At 38.0% G+C, this 25,169-nt stretch overlaps 1 protein-coding gene across 5 annotated transcripts in view; it reads left to right on the top strand.

Annotated features, from left to right (window-relative positions):
• ADAMTSL3 (ADAMTS like 3) overlaps positions 1-25,169 on the top strand; it is a 173,653-nt gene that overhangs the window by 2,457 nt on the left and 146,027 nt on the right. The window lies entirely within an intron of this gene.

Below are 25,169 nucleotides of genomic sequence, written 5' to 3'. Positions count from 1 at the left end.
AAGTCAGTGAGTATCTTGGGAGGAGGGAGGTCCAAAAAGGTCTTTCCTTCAAGTGTTCAATGAATACAGGAACCATGGAGGAAAGCTGTAGCTGCCAACTGATCTATTGCCTGACATATGAGCCTAATCAGTTCCAAGAAGTGAGTATTTCAAGAAATATGGTGTGCTGGCATGCGGCAGAGATGTTGTTAGTCTGTCATCCCCTATAGCGATAGTTCCCACACTACAGAACGTTTCAAGGATTATTCTATCTGACGTGCTCCAGGATCAAGAAATACTTAGAAAATGGCAATTAAATGAACTGGAAAATATTTTTGAAATAAATACTATCCGTTTTTAAAGTATGGCGATAGATTTTACAACTTAAGTCTTGGCTATATAGAAAATCATTGATGCTATTTTATCATTGTGTACTGTTTGTGCTATTGCTCTGCTGAGAAATGGAGGGGTCAAACTGGAGACAGTGTGCTGGTCATTATTTAAACATACATCCCAAATAATTTTGAATCAAAGGCTGATACAGCAGACAAAAGGAAATTCAAAAGGAATGTGATGAAATGAGGAGGTAGCACTGGCCAGCTCAGTAAGCTATGATCCATGTGTGATAGGCTATGAAGTATAAGACAGTGGGATCATGCTGTGCTACTCACAGCACTGGTGCAGTGTATGCAATGAGTTGTTTGGCAGTTACTTGTTGATGAGCACCTCCTGTACCACACTATGGTTGACCACAGGAGCATTACAGCTAGCCTTGAAAGTAAACCGATTTATCTTAGTAAAATACTTGTCATAAAGGGAAGGGCTATTGCGTTCTTTCATAACTGAACAGTTAAATAGTGCCTGCAGTGTGTGTCCAGGCAGATAGGGCAACAAAGGGGTCTCTCTTTTTTCACTCGCTGTACAATCATGTAAGTGTGAAAAATTTACTGATTTTCTGTGCCTGTTCTGTTTGTATTTTTGTGTGCAAGAAGTTGAATGATATTGCAATAACCAGCCCTATAAAATGAAGTAGTATGTGAAGTTCACTTAACAGTTCTGTGTAAGATGAGAATAGAAATACAGGGAAAAGAAATATCAGCTTTGTGTTTGGACCTTTTGGTTTTGAGGAGACCAGTTTTTCTTTTATTATACGTTTCTTTCATATTTTTTTCCTTCATATTTTTCTTACTGCAGTACTGGAACCAGTAGAGGCAGAGTTTCTTCCTCTCCACAAATGGTTTGGCATAGCTTCACTTGTCTCCTTATAAAACAACTACCCAAACACACTGTAGTAATCAATAGACCATTGTGAGTAATTTTATGAATATTTCAATCCAGGTCAAATATTTCTTGTCTTGATGGTCCTTTTAATTATTCAAAGGCATTTGGCATATTTGGGCCGTTAGCACTTAACTTCAATCTTGCAGAAATCCCTCCTTCTCCTACATTTTAGGTGGTTTATCTCAATTTTAGTCACATTAAAGGTATTTCATATTATTTAAACATAACATTTTTTGTATTCAGTATCCATTAATTCTTTAATTGGTTGCTTGGGGCCATGCTATATGGACCACACACAGTTGTTCTACCCTAATATTGTACCATAGCTTCCACTTGTATTGTTTTTGGCTATTACAGTGCTTATGTCTGGAGCTAATCAATTAGAAACAATTGGATGCTGGGCAAGGTCACAAATCCGTGTCATGTCACTTATGTGCAATTGATTAATTTCATCCTGCTTGAGGCAGGTACGGTGTAAAATAATAACCATTTAAAAAGAATGTGGTGGAAATGTGGTATGAATGTAATGCAAAGAAAACTTTAACATGAGAAGTTGTGAAAAAGAGGTAGCAATTACTGAGAAGAAGTGGAAGTGAACTTTGGTTGTAGGATCTGTTCTGATTCCTCAGTAATGTGGTAACATGCATAGCACAGTGTTTAGTTGGGCTCCAATCTGACCTCAGAACCTATGGATACGTAGTGTCTCATGTTCATGACAAACTCTTTTTTTCAAGGGTTTATTAAGTGGCTATACCAGCAGATTAGTCAGGTTTCATAGGATAACCAGCAGATTACTGTTGAGCACTGCTGAGCTGCTAGTTTGTTAAATCTGTCCTGAGAGCAAGAGCAGTGGCATAAATGTGACTTGAGAAGAGATCGCTTGCAAGCTAGCCTCGGCTGTGGTCTTCTGCAGACACAAGGCTTCCTTTTCCTGGCCTCGCCAATAGAAGTGAAATGAATGGAACTGTATTAGCCAAAAGCCAACAGTGACCCGAGCAAATGATGTCTGTGAGTCTGTCTTAACATAAAAAAAATAAGGCAGTGGTACCAGCAGAATGGAATGATTCACTTCTTCTATAAACTTAAATGATGAATCCTTCCAAGGCAGTTATTGTGTTGCACAGATTATATGTATCTGTGAACATTAGCAAACTATATCCTTACTTGGGGCTTTAATCAATAACATGTGCTTACTACAAAATCTGGTGTAAGAGGCTACTTGCTTTTCTTATGTGATAGCAGGTGAGCTATCAATAGTAGAGAATAAACAAAGTAGAAGTATTTAAATCCAAAACTGTGAAGTAATCTCTTGAGAAGATACAGCTGCACATTGTGTAGGTGAACTAATAGGCCTGAACTAATGATTGAGCACCTGGTGAAGGGGGTGGGGGGCTGGCTGGCCCAGGAAGCACAGGTGCATTCAATCCACCACCTGACCAGATTCAGGGTCCACACCTCCCTGGGCTCATTTAAGGGTTAGCCTCCAAAGGGAGAGTGTCTTCTGGGTGAATGCTGTTTCCCGAGGAGTCTTCTGTATTTAGAGATCCTAATCACCAGTTGGGTGAGTTGCCTTTTTTTATATGTGCTTATTGATATTCCTAATGTTGCCTTGCCTGGTATTGCAGAGAGCTTATCAGAAGCAGTTTCACTGCTCCCAAGTTCTGGTAATTGAATAGGCAGGGTGTTTTGCCTGGTATTTACTCTGTTCTCAACTTCATGGTGCTGTTTTATTACACCATTCAGTTAGATGCTGTTTTACGTTATGGAATGCATGCTAGAATGTATGTATGATATTCTTAATATCGTGTTGATATTAACTTAATGTCAGCAAGGAATGATGGTGGGATGGTATGGCCAAGATATGTATCATCAAGGATTTTGTATGTGGACTTTATGTTTCTTAGGTCACATTCAATGAAATGTTAGTTGCTCTCATGATTTTTGTTTCTGCAATCCTTACTTGTGTTATATTTTTTTTCTCTGACTCTCTTTGATGGTTTGGATGCTTGCTGAAAACATTATCTTGTTTGAAATGTTTCTACTGTAGTCAATCTGCTGAAAACTACCAATGTAGCAAAAGACTTAAAGGTTGATTTTTTTGGTGGCCAAAAATCTGATGTCCATTATGTGTCATAGTGGACTGAGAGGCTGCCTTTGCAGAAAACCTTTGTCGTATTTTTTTTACAATCACTGAATGTGTTGCACATCAGCATCAGGAAACGGATTAGTTTACATTTCACTCAATATAAAGTATTTTTAAATCCCCAATAACTTTAATTAATAAAATGAAATCAGAATGTGATTTGGAAATCCAAGGCTAAATTTGAAGAAGTTTCCTCTTTCCATTTGTTTATTTATTGCAGTTCTGCACACATTCAGAATTTTGCCATCAGCCTCAATAGTTTTGTGGTATTATTCCTTGTTTGAAGGTTGAAATAGCTCTGCTGGAAACAAACAACACTTCTGAGACTCTGCAGTATTCTGGCTTGCAGTATTTAGATTGACAAGCGTGTAACTCAGTGACAGCATTTTCAGAAAACTCAAGAAACTTCCTTAACTCGTTTAGAATTTGTGACTAATAACAATTGCTCAACCAGTGGTCATAGAATCTGAACTGCAGTTACCCCCTGCTTACAATCCAGGAGGGTTCTGCTGGCAAACAATTCTGATGATTCTGCCTTGTGACTTGAGTCACAAAATATGTTTGACTTCTAACTTTTAAGAATATTCTCTCATTAAAAGCTTTAGCAACTATGGGAGATGACAAAAAATTCCAGATGATGTCAGTGAAAAAGTAATTTTTATTTCATTATTTTCATTTTTAGTAACTATTTTTTATCATAGTGAATGTGAATGATGCTTACAGTGATACAACTTGAGAAAATCATGCTTTGGTTATTCATCTGAGGAACAGCCTGAATTCATTCATTCTTGTAAGACAAAGGCGGTTTAGTTTCTGTGTGCAGAGATAGAATCCTGTATCCTCATCTTCAGACACGTGTATCATTGCTTACTGGTGATAACCTCATCAGAAATTACCGTAACATTTGCATTGAGATCCTCAAGTCGGTTCCATGTACAGCTCCAGTTCCAAAAGCTGAATACTTTTAGGGAAGTTTTGGAGTAAGAACAATGTTTTACATCTGCCTGCAACTTAGAATTTTCCTTGGAAAAGTAGTTAAGAAGTGAAGGAATAGCTCTAGGATGATCTCTGGTTTTAGCAGATACTTGAAAACTTAGTCATTGATAATTACTCATTCAGGTCTGCTTGGTGCATCCGGATCCTTTATATTCCTTACCAAACTCGGGCATAAACTGTACTTGATGGAGCAATCTTTCAGTACCCCAAATTTCTGTTCCTGCCTTTACAGCACCAAAAATGTCTGTGGTGGATTGTACCGATATTGGACCCCTTTTATCAGTTTGGCTTCAGAAGAAAACTTTAAAATTGGAGTCATTTTTAATTGCTTCTGGAACCAAGCATGTGCTTTCCCAACTTCTGTGATGGTACATCAGGAGTGCTGTTTATCTCTCATTTGTGGGTCTCTTGAAGAAATTGTTAAATCTGTATGCGTATCTTAGAAGAGGAAGGTTTGCTCTCATGAATAAGGCCCACATGGGAACTGTTGCATTGCAGTTCTGAAATATCCTCTGTACTTAGTTTGTCACTGATAAATAATTCCTTTAGGTTTTGAAAGCAGGTTTGTAAAGAGCTTTCCTTCCTTTAAGAAGGGGAACTTTTCTTGATATTAAAACGAAGGCTTGTGGGCTGTTAAGTGCTCTTGTATTTAAGGGTTATGTTTTCAAAACTGCCTCACTCCATCTTCTAGGAGCAAGCTGGTTCTGCAAACTTTTTAATGACTGTCAACTACACAAGGGTGCTAAATTTGTTGCAAATAGGGCAGTTGTTTCAGAAGGCTCTGTGTGATGTGGAGCCTTTATTTTGATGACTTTCAGTAAGCTTTGAGCCTTTGTAAGTTAAAGACAAATATTGTTAAGTGCTTAGCTGCATTGGTAGGTGCTTAACAGGATTTTCAAAACGAGTGACAGGCTAAATTTCCATTAGTATGATCAGAACCAGGCACTTAGGCGCCTTAGGTGCTTCCAAAAGCCTGGCTAACCATCTGTCTTCATATTTCAACCATTAAACCAAAGCTTTCACCCTCAAAACTCTTTTGAGAGAATAGGATTCTGGTGTGTTTGAGTTTTAGTACCTGGATGTATAGACACTTGATTAAAATTCGAGAGATATAAGTAGAAGCATCAAGTGTTGATAAATGGAGTGTAGTTCCTGAATTTCTGGCTTAATACATTCCTTCCAGACAGCATATTACATAAATTGTTTAGGAACAATGTTATTTCTGTTTCTAATTTTGTGTTTATTAGATTTAACATCATTATGGAGAAGGAATGCAAACAGCATTCTCAGTCTGTTTTGAGAAATGCGGTTTCCAAGAATTGTCAGTTTGTCATGCTTCTGGATCCACTAGAAACACAGTGAATGCAGTCAGCTCAAATAAATTGCAAAACGATATTAAAAATGCATTTATGACTGCAATTACTAGATTGTGGCTGTATGCTAACTGTTGTCATTTGTGTCATGGTGGGAGGTCCCAACTGGTTAATGATGCTGTTTCATAGCATTAAATAAGTAAAGCATTTGTTTACACGTGGAAACATGAGTTTCTGTATTTATGTAATGCTTTTTCTATCATCTTTCCAGAAATCTAAGCTGCTTAAAACTTATAGGCTACGGTCTCTTGTCAGTGCATGCAAACAGAACAGAGTAATGTTTATAATGTATTTACACAGAAGAAATGCGGAGATTCTCTCTGAACGTGAGGACGTAGAGAATAGAGCTTTAGCTGCCTGATCTACTGCCTTTCAGTATCTGAGAATGAAGGTGACATGGGCATGCTTGCACTGCCACAGAATGCCAGGAGAAGGTGGCTGCTTTCTTGCAGGCTCTGTTGGTTGCTCTGCACCCTTCAGAAGGCTGCAGAACCCAGCTGTATTCCCAGCTGACTGATTGAAAGAGAAACGAGCTGATTGTTGTCACCATGTTCTTGCTCATATGTGTGGCTGCACCAAGCTATCAAATGGCATGGAGAAATAAGAAAGGGTAATGCAAGTATCTGATGCATTCAGATACATCTGTTCCAATGGGAGTTGTCCTTTTGTCCCAGCTACTGCAGCCTCTTGTTGATGTAGCCAGTGGTGTGGAAGCAAAAGGCCAAACAATCTCACTGCTCTCTGTGGATACATAACAAATAAAATATGCTAAGATATTATTTGGCTTCCTCTCTTGAGAGTCTCCTTTCATTAGACGTTTTCAAAGTCTCATTATTCATTTGGTGTTTTGTTTTCTTGAGTCTCCAAATAGTTTTAAACTGCTCCCTGGTTGACTAACATGAATGTTGGCTGGAAAAAAAACAATATTGTAGTAGTGTCTTGAGTATTGCCTGCTTACTAAATGATGTTCTGTTTGGAAACTGCCAGTACATCCAGCAGATCACTGATTTATTTTTCTTCATCTGATCTCATCAACACTTTTGTTAGAAAGCTGAAGAGGGAATACATCCATCGCTGAGGAGATGTGCTGCGCTATGTAGGGGTTTGACTAACACCATTAACTGATAAGGCTGTTGGAATGGACTCTGTCCTTATGTGCCTGTTTATATGGTTCTATTTGTATGAATGTAAGGTGCTTTCTGTGAAGAACCATTGGACCATTACTTTTCCTCTAGGACAGTGATTCCCGGATATGTCTCTTCATGGAACTGCTAGCTGTCACAGCTTGTCAGTAGTCAAAAATATAAATTCAACATTAGGAAATGCTATGGAGGAAAGATGCAAAGCAGGGAGTGTTATGTTCTTGCTGTGTTAATTCTTGGTGTGCCCACACTTAAGCGCAGTATACATTTCTCATCCTTTTCTGAATGAGGTTGAAAATCTAGACAGGGATCAGCTGTTAACTTGTTTCTTTCAGTGTAATAACTGGGTGCCATCAGTGGAAATTACTGGGAACTGCATTCCAAACAAGAGAGAGACTGTCCTCTATTGTAATGCTCTTTGCTATGGCTTTTTGAGTAGAAGGATGCAGGAACTCAGAGGAAGACAAGACAAGCACATGGAGGAGCCACTCAGTATTACAAAATAGACAAACCGTGTCAGGCTGAAAAGAGAGGTACACAAGTCCAGGAGAGTACTCTAGCAAAGTATAGCGTGTGCTTGCTCTGTATGTGCCTTTCTCTGGGTATCTACTTACAGTGACTGTTGGGTGCTGATGGTCTTGTATGTGTCCTTAGTCCAAACCAGTTCAGCTCTTCTTATGCCTTCTCAGTGTTCATTGGATTTATACTTGAGGGTCACTGAATTGGAAGCTAGAATGTACTACTGTTGTCACTTTTGACTCATCATTGAGAAACTAAAGAAATACATTCTCCGAACTTCAGGTATATCCAGAGGCATATAGCCTTGACAGAAAGAAAATGGTAGCTACATTCTGAGCTTCTACTGAATCTGCCTGGTATAATTCTTTTTACTTTTTTGATGATTTTTTTTCTATTTTTTGTTACAAAATTTTATTGTTTCTGGTACATCTGTGAAATTGTCTTTTAAAAATTCCAGAACTTAAATTTACATCATCTTAATTGATGGTTGGAATAGTTTCTTGTTTTTGAACAAACTATCATTTTCTTGTTGGAGATAAATAGAGCAATGTCTTCTTAGTTTACTAAATAACGCTTGGCTCAAATTCTTCTTTCACTATGTGATAAGTCCTTCCATAAGACACAAATATTCTGGTGTTTTCTCTGAATGAGTGAGCACTTGCCTTCACCCCACTGTGAAATTGTGCGCCCAAATGTATTTCTCATTTCCCCTTCCTACCCCTTTCTGTTAAGCTTGGAACACAATAGGCTGGTTAAAACCATGCAACAACCTACAGAATGCCATCTTAATGTATGGCTTTTTACCATGCAGCTGTTTATCTTCTGCTAAGAGGAAACTATGAATGTATTTTTAATGCCAGGAGCTAGGCTTAAAATGCCATTACTTATCCAGTGGGAATAGATTTGAAAATTAGTAAGCAATTAGATCAGTAGGCAACTACATTTTACTTAATGTTGCAAGTCTCATGGGCTTTTCAGATATCCTGTTAGCATCACCTGTTCTGTACTTGCAACCTTTTAAATCTTTACCTAGTCATAGGTGGCAGCCCTACCTTGAAAGGGGAAATTTCTGTATACTTTTAATTTTTATATATAAGATGAATTCTTTTATATAAGTGTGTGTGTGTATATACATACATATATATATATATAAAAAAAAAAAGAGCTTCCATGGTTTTTGCAACAACAAGGAAGATGTACTGGGAATGCTAAGCTTTTCTTGGAGTAAACTTCTTCCTGTAGATAACCATCTTGAGAAGGGCCTTAGCTGAGATAACAGAACATATGGGCCTTGTTGTGATCTTTTGAACTTCCTTGAATTATGTCCTTAGCAAACACCAGTGATGTATTTGTTTATAATTGCTTGTTTTTCTTTCTGAGTTTAGACCTCTGTGGGCTATTTATCACATCACATAGAAACTACTATTTAGAAATGGGGGAAAAATGCAGGAATTGTCGACTTCTTTATAATTTCAAACATTAAGCCTCCCATGAGGACACTGTAGGAAGGACCTTGTCATCTTCTCCTTTACTATAGGAGTGTCCCATCATTCCTTCTCTGCCAAAAATTCACATTGATTTATTCAGTGGTGTAGTATGAGGACTTGCCTAAAACCTCAGTCCTGGAATGAAATCCAGCCTGGGGAGCCCTGTGGACTTCATTAGGTTACTGTGCCACAACTGAGACCTTATTTTGTAAAATTTGTACAAGGCTTTCTAGTTGAACAGTGTGACATTCTGCATTTGAGTAACAGTGCCGGTGAAGGCTGTAGGCACTTTGCCTGAGACATCAGTGGGAGCTTTTCCTGAGTAAGACCTGCCCATAAGAAGAAAAATGGGGCTGTATTTCATTAGTGCTCATGAGTTGGTATCATGCTTCCTGTGGCGTGGTGTGAATCATTTTGTCTCTTCATGTGTCTGCGAAGGACAGATGGCATTTAAAGCTGTGTCTGCAGCTGTTACTTTTCTTGCAATTTGGCTTCATTTGTCCCTTTGGGAAAAAAAAAATAATAATAAAAAAAATTAAAAAGATGATTTTCTTCTTGCTTATAAGCCTTGCACAGTTTGAGGAGGTGTGTGTGTGTCAGGTTTTTAGTGTGTTATCATAGAAGAGCATTTTATCAGGGGTTCCAGACCATCCCTGTTGGCAGGAATTTCTCTGAACTACTGCAAAAGGAAACATCACAACTATTCCTTAGAGCAAAGGCTATTTTTTCAAGAAGAATTAATCAGAGTGTGGGAATCCACTTTTTCAAAACCAATGTGGTATTTTCGCCAGACTTCTAATATTTGGAAGATTCCTTTGAAGCTGTTAAGTGGTGGCACTTTCCACTGCATGGTGCAGTTCTGCTAATGAACGCAAAGGGAAACACAAGCACATCATAAATAAGGAAGATATGATAGAGAGTTGATTTCTGCATGTGGCATTTTGCCTGTGCATATGAAAATTGACATCATGGTGTTGGAATGTTGACCATGTTTTGCATTTTGCTAGCTGCTTTTACTGGAAAGCACGTGTTTCAAAGGGAGTTTTCAATTTTTATATGATTTTGTCTCCATAATAACCCGGTCTTATTTTGGAAGTAGACTTCAGCTATGAATAAAATTTAACTCGTGAAGTAAGATTCATGAGTGAATTATACAAGCATTACTAGTTAGTGTGTGTGTCTGGATTGGAATAGTTGAAGCTAACATTTAGGATCTGCTGTTACCACTCAGCATTGCCTTGGTTGAAGAGAACCTTACTATGAGAATAAACGAACTGTGAAGAGCTCTTAAAAGTAACTGCATAAATGTGAGGAAAGCATATTTGATTGCACAAAACTAATTCTTTGTGGGTTTTTCACTACTGTGCCTTCTTAACTCCGTGTGTATCTGTGAAGGAAGGGAGCTAAGAAGAGAAGAGAGGCTGGCAGCAACAAATAAATGGCACTGGCCCTTCTTCTTGACAGTGATCGCCTACATACAACATTCAATTTGATTGTCTTTCAGTAATAGCCTGGCCTGTCTCTTTCATCTTCAGAACTCAACTTATTTGCCTGGAGTTTCAAGATTATTTACTCTGTAGAATATTGGCAACCCAAACTTCTCATGTCATCAAGTCTATCCAGCCCTCCTCAGAGGAGAGTTTCCTGGTACAACATCCTTGCACCTGCAAATTCTTCCACGTTTGAGGTCAGACCATTACAGATTTTGTGGAACCGTTCTGTGCTACGGAAGCATCTAAGTCCTATAATCATGATTTCCCATGTGATATGGGGTAGGCCTTGTTCCATTAATCTCTCTTTGTGTGAAGGTATAAAAGTCTAGGTGATGTTTTCAGCATCCAAGATCAAAAGACTTGAGAGTTAAACATTTTTATTATTATGAGGAATTGCACCTGCATCTTTACAGTAAATCAGAAGTGAACTATAGGTAGTACCTGTCAAATGATAAATGCATTATTGTTTATTGTGGAAGTGTGTGCTGGCATAGCGAAAGTAAAAGCACTAATGAAGTTTTTATAATGTTCTCTGGCAAAATGAGATTTGGTTTAAGTTTTTGTCTGCAGCAGAACTGCAGGTTCCTGATAGATTCTTCTCTGCAAGTAAGAGGATTGATGTATAACACAATAGACTGTGATTTACACTGATGTTATTTTTAGTTGAGAAAATGGATGCAACCAGATGTTCTCACATGGCTAATTGGGAGCATGGCTAAGGAATGATGCTTTGTGTTTAAGGATGATGCAGCTTGCTAGGCTGAATACTTGCTCTGAAATGGGGCTTGCAGTGGCACAATTGGCCTCATAAAATGGAGGGCCACTTGCTTGATCTGCTTTGTGTGTTGGAACTGGCTGTTCAAATTAGCTTAGATGGAAGAAAATCCTATTCAGAACTGCATAATTAACTTCAGAGAAGTCAGACGCTCTGGAATCTTACATGAGGAGTGCTAGAGTTGATATGAAATCTAGGTTTGTGCAGATGTGTGATTTTAATGGGTCTTACTCTCAGAAACCTTTGAGAAACTCTGAATACTCTTTGTGGAAGGATTTGGACTGAGATTTGTGTCTTCTCCAGCTTTTACAATGCTCATTTACATCCATTCCTCTATTTCAAAGCTGCCGTAGCAAGTGGACATGAGTTGTAACTATCTGAGCATCTCTGTTGCAGTGGACATTTCATTCTGATCAGCCTGGGGCTGGTGCTGTGCTCAGCTCTTGTGGGAGGTGCTGAGGCAGTGAAAGGCTCTTGGGGTGACCAGTGTATTTGTGGGCCTCTATACAGAGGAATGTACAGGCTCAGGCTTCTCAGAGATGTGTAAACTGGCTCACAGGACTCCAGACCATCCATTATTTTTCTTTATTGTATAAACTGAAAACCTCAAGTCTTGGCTAATTGGGCTCCCCCCCACCCCCTTTATTTATTTATTAATAATTCTTAATGTTTCATGAGAACACTTAAATCTAAACATCTAACTTAACATCTTGAATGTTCAATCACTCCTGTCACTTTAGCTACCTACAACTTCCAATGTTTATTCCTGGAATCCTATTTCAAGTATAGCAAGATTTGTGTAAGCTTTATTGTGAGAGGTGAAATTTAAACTTTATTAGGATTAAGTGTTTAATAATATAATTTGCTGCATATGTTGCAAATACAAGCTGCCATGAATAGATCCTCTGTTTAAAAAAAGAGCATTTGATACGTTATATATGGACTTAAATCCAATATGTTGTTATCTTTTACTAAAGGAAATTATAAGAAGAGATTTACAGAGAAAGGTTTATTCTATTAATGTCTTAAAAACACTTCTCAACCAAAGTTGATTGCAGTTTCTGTAATTTTCCTATGCTTAAGAAGTGCTGTACATAACTTCCTTTGTTCCTTGACTATTATTCTGAAAATAGTACAAGTTTGGCTATTCTTCATATATGTGAAGGGAGAAAAAATATTAGCAGTAGTGCTAGATGAATATTTATTTAAGTGGGGTACCCTGTTTTTCTATTTGTCCACTCACAGCAGACTTAAGCGCAAGGCTTCCTGTTATATTAGTGGAGTCTTTTAATGTGGTATTTATACCTGGTGAAGAGCTGGGAGAAAGGCTCTCCCTTCTCTGCTAGTTCCCTGCCTCCCAGGAAACAGCAGAATGGGACACGCTGCTTTATAATAACTATCAGGTTTTGTCTCATTGCTGAAGGTGCAAAAATAGGAGCAGTGCAGACTTGTATTTTCCTTGTCCACGTGAGATGTATGATTAATCTGAAATGCTAGTGATTGGTTTTGGATTCTTACAGCTTTAAGACAAATCAGAATGATTCCTTGTTTCTGGTTGGCTGTAATGAATGGCACGTATGTAGTGTCATCTTGGAGGACTTACTTTAGGTAGAGAATTGGTGGTGGTTGTTTTTTAAAGAAGCTGGTTCTATTTTTAATAGAGCAATTTGCAGTCAGTCCCTTGTTCTTTCATAAAGGTAGTGTGGCATATAATGTGAAGGAAGTAGCTGCATGCATCCTAAGAGAGGAAAGTATTCATTCCTAAGAGAGGAAAAGCATAGGGAAGGATGACTATTCAATCATTTTCCTGCTGTTTTCTACAAGACAGCAACAAATTTCAGACCTCTTGTGGATGTGTAGGATTCCCTTCAGCGTTTCTACTAGGAACTATAAAAAGCTTGCATAAAGGCACAGAATAATTATAGCCTGAGTCAGGCCAGCACACTGGCTTTATTCACTATAATCAGGATAAAAGAATATCTTGGCAAAAATAACTGGGCTCTGAAATAGAGATGTTCAGGACTGATAATTCCAAGCACAGCCAAAGTTAGAGAGAAATACACAGGTTAAGATTTATGTTCAGGTCTCATTATTTGAAATGGATGCTGTTTAAGTTTTATATAATAACATTTTACTCTGTACAGAATGCAGAGGAAACCAGGCCTTTTAAAGGCTGCAAATGAAAACAACTGAATTACTGCCACAGTTAACTTTAGCATAGTGAAACTGTGAGTGAACTATCTCACTGTCTCCAATTTGTAAAGCAGTGGAGAATGTGAAGAGTTGTATAAATAGGCAGAATAAGAACACACCAGCTGACTCTTGAGCACAGTATTCCATGCCATTGTTTGCAAGTTCACTAAGTCATATAGATCCTCGCTTCAGTAGTTTTTAGTGTAATGATGTCTTTGCCCTGAGTAGTAGTATTAGATACACAGGGCAAAAGGAATCCTCTGCAATTAAATATAAAGGCAGAAGAATTTATTTTCTTGTCTTCACACAGGCCATTGTTCTTGGATTCTGTCTGTATTTTTAAAAGTTTTAGAATGCTAAAGACAAACATATGAGAATCTGGAACCATGCTAAAGCTTTAGATATTGAACTGTTAGGGCTGGCCTCCTAGCTCACATTAGCTTGTACTGGCAAACTAAGAGCTGACTGTGGATAAGAGAATTCAGAGGAGGTTATTGCCACAGATCCATCCAAAACTGCTCAGGAATAGTTGAAAAATATTTTGTAGGAATAGTGCCCTTCTGTAAATCTTCTAAATTAAACTATGCTGTCAAGAATTCAGTTTAACCTTATGTGCAAATGGTAGCAGTAAAATAGAAGCTGCTGGATGTGTAAGAATATGTGGGTTTGTACTGTCGGTTATAGAAACTGGGCGTGTATTTAGGACTCTGCATTTGCTCTTGCTGCTTTTGAAAACAGTGAGCCGAGTATCTCTTGTCCTATAAGAGGCATGGCAGCCTTTCAGAAGACAAGGTCAAGTGGACAAACCAAGATTATGTGTACTCTGGTAAATTCAATAAATCTGCTTTTGAAAAGCTGTTTACGCATGAGCTCCTACTTCTGAGAAAGATAGTAATGTTTACAACTGAATTGCTGAAACACTAGCCTACAAGTTGTGTATGCCAGAACTAATTTCTCATTTTGTGTGCAAGACAGATCCATTAACGGAGACTTAATTGTACCAGCAGGTCAATCCCTCCAGAACTATTCCTGTATTGGTTGTGGTAGCAGAGCTTTTCAGCAGCTTGACTAGAGCCTTCACTTAATGTTCAGTTGCCTCTAATTTTTGAGATGCTGGTTACTAGGCGCGCTCGGAAAAGCGACCAATCCTGCAGTTAGGTTCTTCAAACTGTTAGAAAAGAACGTTTATCTTGCTAGCCATCTGTTATGCCATCATGAGCTTCAGTGTGGTATTCTGAAGGAGCAAAATTATTCTGTTAAATTTCCTGTAGAAAGATAATCATTATTGGAAAACAATGTTTTGACTTATGACATGTCTCAATTCATGTGTCTTGGGAGCTATCCATTGTATGTACACATCTGCTCCTGCACACCCACACAGGATGGGAAGATATTCCTCCACAGGAAGGTCTTCCGTTCCCCTCAGTATGCAGGTGGTATGTATTGGCAAATCACATATTGTGGCTATGGTAGCCAAGTTCCCAGAGTAATGCACACATAGTGAAGCAATTCACTCAACATCAGCTGCTCAAATGAGAATACAAGATGAATGACTAAGAGTTTAATCATGTGCCCCATCTTTCAATGTGATACCTATTTTCACTTGATCTTGCTACCGGTTACACTCAAAATACAGAAACTAAGAGGGTTAAGACTGTTAGTGAGATCAGTTATAGTGAAAGCATGTAGTACTTAAAATATTTTAAATAAAATAATAAAATGCAGTGTGTTTAGGGGGGCTTCATGCTTTTCTTTTGATTCCAAAATGCTACTCAGTGTGCTTCCTTTGGGCTGCAGATGGTATTCAGTATTTTCTATTTTTTGTTTTTGTGTTTATTGAATGTCTCTCAAATCCTCCAGGTCATTTTAAAACTGCTTAGTTAAATTTACTTACTGGTCACAGAAGATGAGTGATAAAGTCAAAGTGCTTAAACTATTCTGATTAAGGCAAGCATCCTGTTCTGAATTAGCCATTTCTGTCTTCATTTTGTCTGACTTGTTCAGCTTTGTCTTTTAACATTTCAGCAATTCCAGTTCATTTGGAGGATTTATTCCATTCCTCCCAGGAGCGAATCTGTGTTTATCTTTTCTCACCTCGGTAGAAGCCCTTTCCCCTCCACCTTATCAGTCCTTCAGCATTACTGTCCACATCGCTTAGAAGAACAAAAAAGAATCATTAAACTAATGACCATTAGTCTTAACGGTTGTCTGTGAACAGATGACTTTGGTGCCTGTCATGTGAGCTTTCAATTGCTGTTTTTTTTCCTAGCATTAAAGCACAGTTATCAAAGTAGTGGCTTATTAGGAAGTGTAATGAAATAATGCCAGTTAATGTTAGCAGAGGAATTGTGACCCAGAAGGGGACTATCTTGAGATTAATGGTAGGTCTTCTTTCATACATCTTTTCATATTTGGAGACTTTGTTTCTTTGGGGAGCTTCTGCTTCTTTTGTTACATTGTTTGTTTTTCATTCTTGTGTTGTCTTTGTTCCAGTCTGCCTTTTCTTCCTTAATGCTGGACAGTGTGTATGGCTCAATACAATAAGCAATTAAAACTTTGCTCTGCTTGAGATGCTTTCACTGGCAAGAGAAAACAGAAGGCAAAGAACACTTGGAGCGCAACTTCTTCCCATCCTCAAAAAGATAAAGAGGAAATGAGAAAGGGAATGGATCAGGGTAACTTTTGGCCTCACTAGTCTGAGAGAATAGAGTTCAGCTGAGAAGTAAATGTGAAGCTGAGTAGGTTAAATATGGAACAGCATAGAAATGTGGTTGAAGAACTGAATTGCAGCATTTGAATAGTGGGCAAGAGTCGGGGAAAGCGTTTCAACAGCAAAAGATTTGGTGGGGATGACAAAGAGCCTGGATTCTCTGGTAAAGAACTCAGTGATAAATGACAAGAACAGAGGTACTAGTAAGGTGAAGATAATGATTTCTTAGGGATTAAAGAAGTTCTGCTAGGAAGTAGTGTGCTTTCCCTGATGGCTGATGTGTCATTGTGCTCTTCTGATGGTAAGTACAAAAAGCTCTGAAGCTCAGGAGTATTTGCAAAATGCATTTGAGACTTAGAGACTGCGTGCTGTGAACAGTTTCTTTTGGGAATTTCTCTTTAAATTCCTGCTGAAACAGGTGTGCACACGTGGAGGGCGCTTGGCTGAAAGGCATTCACCTCACGTGCCTTATTAATAGCCTTAAACCAACATTCCTGCAGCCAAGCCATGACCATTTAACTGCTTCCTTATTGTGGAAATGTGCCTGGCCGAGTCAATGTGCTGGGCTGCTTAGTCCATAAACCCTGCTAAGGTACTTATTGCAACAGGGAAGGAAGGGTAGATGAAGAATTGGGTTAATATCACCAGAATTATCAGAAGTGGTGGAAAACTAATGGTGGAAAAATCATTTTCCTTTCCATGTGTTAGGCACGTTCATGTGGTTAGCTGCTCCAAATCATAAGTTGGCCTGAGAGTGAACATCTGGCTGGGGTATTCTCTGCAGTCTAATTTCTTTCAGGTGAGAAAGGATCCATCCATGAGAAGTAACTGAGGAGAAGCAGTTTGATTATTTACACTTCTATTCAGGGTGGTCTGTCTTTGCAACTGGAATTCTGAGACATCTTTGAAGATCTGTTAGCAAGATGGTAGCAGGGCTCTCAGTACTCCTCTGAATAAAGGTGGGTGAAAACCAGCATCAAGCGCAGGCTCTCATCTTCCATGAGTTGGCAGTACCAGCAGTGTGTTTATAAGTATTTGATTATATGTGGGTGATGTTAGGCCATTACATGCATCCTTTCCCATCCAAACTGGAAAAAAAGGGAGAAAAGTGTTTCTGACTGTAAAGGACTGTACAACATAGCAGGGAAGGAAAAATAAAAAGAGCAAACCAAACAGCCCTTGTCCAAAGGCCTGAGGAGGAAAGTAGGCAAAGTAATAGCCAGAATTTCAACAATGAAATTTAGCTCAATATAAAACAATTAGGTATATTCTCTTTTCCTTGATATCTGTTAAATTGTGGCTAGAATCTTCTCTGAAATATTTTCTATTTCTTTATTTATTTATTAAAGTGATGAACTTGCTGCAGAGATTTCTTCACCCACCCAGCTCTGTGGCAGTGCTGTGCAGGAGGTTGTGTTGGTACTCTTGGAACGTGCTGGGGGAGTTCTGGCGCCACTGAGGTTGTTCTGCGTTTACTTGAGTGATTTCACTCTTTTAATCTGGATGTGCCCAAGCCCTTACACAGCCTTATCTACGTCTATTTATTTTTTGGAAGTCACTGAAGGAGGTCAGCAAACACTGCTGATCAGTCAGATTGTTCTCATGTCTTGCACTTAGCTGTAGTTACTTTAGTGTAGCTTAGTGACCTTTGTTGTATGCCAAGTATATTCTTAGAAGGGTATGTTATGAATTTATGTATTTACTATATTTATCCTGCAGTAAAATGATTTTCCTCTGAAGAGGAATTTCACTACCTTATTCTTCATGAGGTTCAATTTTCTTTCAGTTATCTGGATTATACCTAATGATTTAAGTTATTATTTATTGTCAGTCTTATTCATTGAGAGGTTTTGTGGTGGTAGATGTTGATTTTGAAAAAATCTTTCTGTCTTGATCAGTCAAAATTATTTACTTGGCAAGATCTTTTAGTTGTGCTTCAGTTTTGGGCTATTTGATTTTTTTTCAATGTAGTTGCACCAAATATTCCAGTTCTTTGTGGTGGTGAGTTTGCCTGTGTTTGCAGGCTGGATTCCCTTATGAGAATTTGTAGTCATTTACAGTAGCAGAGCAAATTCATATGCTGTGTCTCCCCGTTTAATTCATGACAAGCACCACGCTGTTGCTAATGACAACACTGCATGAGCAGTGTGCGATGATCAAAAATTGCTATTGCTAATAGGCAGGTTTTTTTGGGGTCTGGATTACTTGCCAATTTTCCCCTGCCACCTGAATAGGAAACAGTTGTACTGAGACAGGGCAGGGGAGAGCTCCCTGTCGTTAGCTGTGTGAGGTGTGGCAAAGTCTGGTGACGCATAGAAAGGAGTCACTGCTCAGTCTGTCCCACATTACAAAAGCCTCTTTTTATATTTGCACTAGTTAATGTCTTTATTTAATGTCAAGATCTTCAGTGAAAGAAGTACATAGTGGCTTAGGATTCTTTTTTTCCCCTTAAGTGCTGTGGTTTTAATACCATTCCACTGCCCCACAGGTTTCCCTTCCTTGTGCTTTCATTATGCAATAGGAATTCTCTTAAAAAATCTGGATCTGCCACTAGTTCTAGCAGGTGTTTGGCTTCTGAGCACCAGAGTTTTGTTCCTTATGCAGCATATGGATGAGAATTTCACTGCCCTTAGGCACAATTTCAACTGAAGTATATGAAAAGCATGTTAGAGTGTCAGTTCAAATTATATCACTATTAGAGGAAAAAAGTCTAAAGGAAATTAAATACAAATAATCACACCAACATAATATAACATTAATAACATTAAGGTTATAATTTAAATTAAAAAGAATCGGGAAAATCTGAGTCAGGAGTCCAGTGTCATTCTTAGCCAGACTCGCCTGGGAATAGACATTGTAGAAGGTGGATAGTGACAACTTAGAGTAATATGAGATCTCTTGATGAATAGCATAACACCAGAGCATAGAAGAACTAAGCAGATTTTCTCACTAGGTATAATATACTGCATATGAACAAAGTATTGTGTGAAGTTTTTGTCCTACTTTCTCTCATCAAAAGCCTTTCTATCTGATTACAGTTACCTTATTCCAGTATACGACAGTGTGCTGGGTGCCATGTTGCTTACATATAAAAACTTGAAATGCTGACTACCTGCCTTACTTTCCCCAGTGTGTTTAAACCTGTATGTGGACAGACTGACAACATCCATCTCAGATACAGCTCCCTAAATTCTGAACCTTGTATATTCAGGTCCGTGTATGTGTGTCACAGTAGTGAAATGAAAACAAGGGGACATTTTGCACGTGCAAAGCTGCTCACAGAGCAGTGTGATAAAGTTTTACTTGATCCAAATTCTCACTTTATGTTGCCTTCCCATTTAGGTCCAACTCTTGGTTATCTATAAACATCTGGACCTTTCTTGTACCCTGTCTTTTAGCATCATTACAGTTATTATCATACTCGATGAGAAGGCAAAAAGGAAAGAAAAATCTGTCAGAAAAGAGTGATGTTCCCCTTGCCCTGTTGTTTAGTGCTATGTATTTCACTAGTAGAGCGTGAGGTATTTGCAGCCTATAGGTTGCTGCAGACTCTTTGGCCCATATGGCCCACAATCATAATTATTTGGTGTTATTGCTAAATAATCCTAATGTCTGCAGTGCATGGTTAGCCAAAGCTATTGAGTCTTTCCTGCCCTCCATGATATTAGCTCCTGCTGCTTGCTGAAGGGGTTGCCTTAAATCATTTCTCATTTTGTTTTATTCTTTAATCCTTAATCAGTATGAGTATCTTCAGTCAGCACGTGTTGCTTTGTAATTCTGCTGCCTCTGACAGTGATCCTACATAACATAAACTATGTTCTTTTCTTGCATTGTGTAAATAAATCTGCTATTCCTAAGTGATTATATTCCAGTCTTCTTCAGTGTGTGATGGAAGGAGATGTATGGGCAGAGTGCAGTCATGTCCATATGGAAACAAACAAGGTTGTCTGTTTACTGCAACAGAGCCCATTACCTTGGTAGCAACATCACAGCTGAGCAAGGAAAAAGCTCTCACTGTGTAGTGGTGATGATAAAAAAAAGTTATAACAAAGCTTTTTTGAATACTATAAATAGTATATGTAATACTATAAATAATAAGGTTTTCATAATTTCCTTACTAAAAACACTGACAGTATTTTTGTAACGCATTTATTTTCCTATGGAGACTGTAAGACCCTTAGAAACCTTCAGTGAATGAATGGGAGTTCCATATGAGTGTGCTCCAATAATGCAGAAAGCATTTGATTTAAGACAAGAATTTTTCCAATTATTTGGTTAATAAATAATAAAAGGGTTAGTTTGGATAGAGTTGAACAAATGGTGAAAGAAGGGATAATGACTGTTTTAGAGCCTTCAATTAGCTATCTTCACTTTTGTGGGCATAAAAGTCTGTTCTGTCAAAAGGATATTTGCGGCTTCAACCTAAGAAAAGTATAAGAAATGAAAATGAATGCACCTGCTTATCTACTCTTTTGGCACTCTAAAAGAACAAGCCCCAGCCAGTGAACACGTAGATTCTTTAACATTCAGAGCTATTAGCATTTAATGCTGTAAGCCAGCACTTTTAAGACAAGTTGCTGAAGCAGTAAACAAGCAAAGAAACAAAACCAATAATATTAGTCACGATGTGGATTCAGGAGCTACAAGCTCAAGGATGAATTGCCTTCCCCCCTCAGCAGGTACAGCCTCTGCCACCACACTGCTGGCAGCCTCTCACTGCAATGCTCATGATGTGTTCAGTGCAGTTTCTCAGCATCTTTAAGGAGACTAAAAGCAGATGTCCTTCTGTGCAGAGCTTATAAATTGTGTCACTGCAGTGGCAGGGAATCAGGGGACAGGGATTAAAATTACTTTTTTTATTCTTTTTGGTACCTAATTTCCTCTTTCCTTGTGGTAAATCCATATCTTTGGGAGCTTTTATTCTTCTTCTTAAGAACAGACTTGATGTACACTTTTTGTATGTGTAATTCTATTCTCGCTGGTAATTGTACTCTTAATATCCAGACTTCTTGGTATATGTTTTATCCATATGCTATAAAATTGCTTTCAAACTGGCTCTAAATATTGTTGTATCCATTCCCCCGAAGGCTAAATTAAAGTCTCAGGATATAATGAGGTATAACGTATTCTGAAAGCAGAGTCTGATCCACACTCACTGACTTTCTGATAATAATTGAAAATGAACAGTGTCAGGTTCATCTTGTCTAGGAGTGCTCTATTTTCATGATGGCTTTTCTTTTACATTTAAGTAGGTAGCAATGAGTAACATTATTCACAGGCCTAATAGTAGACGTAATATTACAAGAGGTGTAGTCCTGCTGTAGATATGTGTTTAGGCCCTAGTTCTGTAAGGCTGTTGGTCTCCTCGTATGAATCTTTCAAAAGCAAATTCAGCTCCCTTCAGTCTTTCAGAAAGAATACAGTCTGCCTAACACAGCTTAGAAGGGGCTTTGCTGGAGGAAGGAAAACTCCAGGGTTCGTATTTCCAGAAGAAATATGATGCAGAGTTAATATTTAAGTTGGGTTTTGAAAGTAAATTTTAAAATATGGTTGGACTTTCTGTGTGTGTTAGTGTGACAAACATGTGTTTACAAGTTATTCCGAATGCAGATGCAGTTTCTCTTTTGTCTTTTTTTCCATCTTTAAGGGGAAAAAAAAAAAAGGGCTTTTGGAAACAAATACTTCCAAGACCATGACTCATTTTCCCCTTCCAACAAGAGCTACTAAGGATAGAGAGCAAACTGCATTCACCATGCTGGCCGGTTCAGAATTTACCTTGGTCATGACAGTGCAATTACTCATAGCTGTGAAGCCCTAGGTGACAGAGCATTATCTTACATCTGCTCTCCCTTCTGAAAACAAGATGTTGAGGCAGTTTCAGGAACAGTGTGATATTTTGTCATCTTTGGCATTTAAAATCGATCATTTGGAAGCTTTCGTTTTGTTTTCATTGCCATGTGAAGCAGTTTGTTCTGTTTTTGCTCCATATTCTTAGCAAGCACGTGGGCTTAGTTAGGGAAGGACTGATTTAAGTGTAGGTAATGTCGATCTGCATTAGGTGTATGTTTGAGCACAGTTCTTGTTTTGCTTCTTAATGTAGTTTTTGGTGCCAAGGAAACTCCAAAATTAAACTATTATGTTTAAAAGATTAAAAATCTTTGTATCTGAAAGCTTACTGGTGCATTTCTAATCAACTTCAAGTCATTTCTTTGAAACATTAATTCTGTTTTCTCATCTTTTTGACCTTTACTCCTCTGAGCAGAAAGTTCAATTTCTAAAGCTACTCTAGTTTATATATAAATACAGAACAATTACGTTCCAGTCTTCTAGTAGCTATGATTAAATAGTGTCACGGCATATTATCATGATGTTCAATTGAACTTTGCAATAGCCTTTGTATCAAATGATTTCCAATAGCCATAGACAAAACTACATTTTTCAATTTATTTGAGATTGCAATAACAGTTTAAATCCTTGGATGAAATTCTTAATCTGTACCTTAGAAGGACGGAAAGAGCAGTGATTAATATTTAATTTCTTAAACACAGGGAAACTATACCTTTTTGCTTTATTGCTCTGATTTAGCAATTACAACAGAGTTGGATGGCAATAATTAGCATGAAACCTGGGTACTCAGGGAGAAATAGAACACTTAAAGTAGTTTACATTGTTGAGTGGTTTCAAAGTATGCTAATAAGACTCTTTGCAGATGAGTCTGAGTCAGTAGATGTGCACCAGCAGCATACCTAATGTGCTTCTATCACTGATAGTCTCTGTGATTGACTGGAGCTACTTTATTTTAAAAGTCCTCTACTCCAAATAGCATCAAGTGGGTTTTTGGTACTGGGCACTGTTTTGATCTTCAGAGTCACTCTGTGGTACTTCACCATGCTACTAATGACTAGAGGAAGCACTCAGCAACCATCCCTCTCTTATCTGCAGTAATGAAAAATAAAAGCCTCTAATCTACCAACTTCCACTAGCAAAGATGCTTTTATTCAGAGTAGTATATCGAGCAGTGAAATCAGGCAGCAGTAAAAATGACAGCAGGCAAGTCTCAGTGGAGGGAGATCTAAAAACCAGAGGCTTGGATATCAGCTTTACATTTTGCCTTCTGCAATTGAAAGTGGAAGAGTAATTTAATCTTCAAGCACTCAGATGGAGAGTGATGAGTGAGGAAGCAATCAGAACTTGAGATCAAAGCATAAGCCTTTGAATAGGCATGGTGCCATTTTACACTTCCCAGAACCTAAATACATTATCTATTTCACAGGATATTTCTCTTTGGTTATATAGGTGGGATGTAGGATGGAAGACCTTATTATTCTTTTTTTTCAGTTTCTGACTAAAAAGATATATGTTCTGATAAGGTTTTAAGACACCTATTTATGTTTCCAATTTTAAAATTGTCTTGTTTGTTACTACAGCAGTACCCACTTCCTTGCTATCTGATGCATTATTTTTAATGGGTTTTATACAGTGATTTTTATTACCTGGTTTAAGCTATGTTCTCTTCTACCTTCTTTGTGTTTAAGGAGATCATATAAGCTGTTTAAAATGCCTATTCTAAATCTTAGGTGTACTTGTAATTTGACACATTTAACTTGAAGCTATTAATGTTAAACTGGCCATTAAAGAGAGTTAAAACACTAGCAGGAAATGTAATTGTTTTTTGAAACCTGCACTTAGAGCCTTTAGCTTAAAATGTAAATTTATAACAGATTAGCAAAGTCATGCTGATCCCAAATATGCTATAAACCCACAGACTGTTGAAATTGGAATTACATTTAGGAAAAGGGCCCATAGAAATATAAAAGACACACAAGGAACGCGGGTAGACTCCTCAGTGGGGACTAAAGTGTGCTAAAAGTAAACTGTGCAATTTGAATTCAGTACGATGTATAAATGAAAACGCACTGGAGAGGTTCAGACAGGAACGATGCAGCTTATTTTGAGGTGCCTATAACTGCGGAGGAGAAAATGTTTCATTCTTTCACATTAATCCAAAAGGGATCTTTGAGAATTAAGAGTTGTTGTTTTATTTTGAATTTCTATTATTTTTTTAGAGAGAATCTTCTTGATTTAGGTTATGTGTCAGCAGTATTTACTTGGCTTCAACATCAGCTTGCCATGATAACACACTGTATTCTTAGTAGATTTTTGCTTTTAACTGAATGCTTTGCTGCATTTCTCCTTTACTTGAGTTATGCTGACAAGGTAGCAGTACCTATTGCTGCAGTTAGATCAGTGCCCAGTTAGAACCTCTTGTGTAACCTTAGAAAACATTCATCTTTTGCACTGAATTTTTTCGTGCTTGGAAGACGGATCTTGCTTGCCTTAATGTACCAAATATTCTTCTGCTTCTCCAGTGTCTTGCTGTTCATTAGCTTTTGATACAGAGGTTGAACACATGTGGGATTAAACCCTTCTTTTTCATGTAATATTTATTACATCATTATTTTAGCTTCAAATGTTGGCATCTTTTATATTCAAAGCATAATACTGATGAATGTCCAACGATTTTCTATTTTAAAATATTTATTTTATAAAGATGAGAAGCACAAGCCAGTTAATCACTGCATATCCTACTGGCAAACTTGTTTATGGGAAATTAAGCAGCAGTATGATATATACATTGTTATAAGAAGTGTGGAGTGATCGGGATTTCTTCTGTTCTGGAGTCTGATAGCTCTTTCCAAAATATTGTTATAAATTGCTAGTAATTAGTACTATTCCGTTTCGAAGTATTTTACAAGTATAAGCCAACCTTTAAAATGTACTGTTAGTAGAGTTTACTTGACATGGTAACTGCAATTTACACGTGGGGAAACTGAGGTAGAAATGTTAAGTACTTTAAGCCAGGCCACTAGAGATTTAGAACGCGTATCTCTTATCCATTAGCCCTCTGCTGAAATCATAGGATTACATCATTGCCATATTCCTTCACATAAGATCTATTGATATTCCATTGACACCAGTGGGGAGAAACGCCAGATTATGTCAGCCAGCTTCACGTCTGGGCTACACTGAACATGTCAAGCCCTGTCTGAGCTGCAGCCAGCTTGGATTCAGCATGAA

Source organism: Excalfactoria chinensis, chromosome 10, assembly GCF_039878825.1.
Source record: "Excalfactoria chinensis isolate bCotChi1 chromosome 10, bCotChi1.hap2, whole genome shotgun sequence".
NCBI classification, from domain to species: Eukaryota; Metazoa; Chordata; class Aves; order Galliformes; family Phasianidae; genus Excalfactoria; species Excalfactoria chinensis.
Note: the sequence above shows the minus strand (reverse complement) of the source record. Positions and strands in the feature narration are given on the sequence as shown.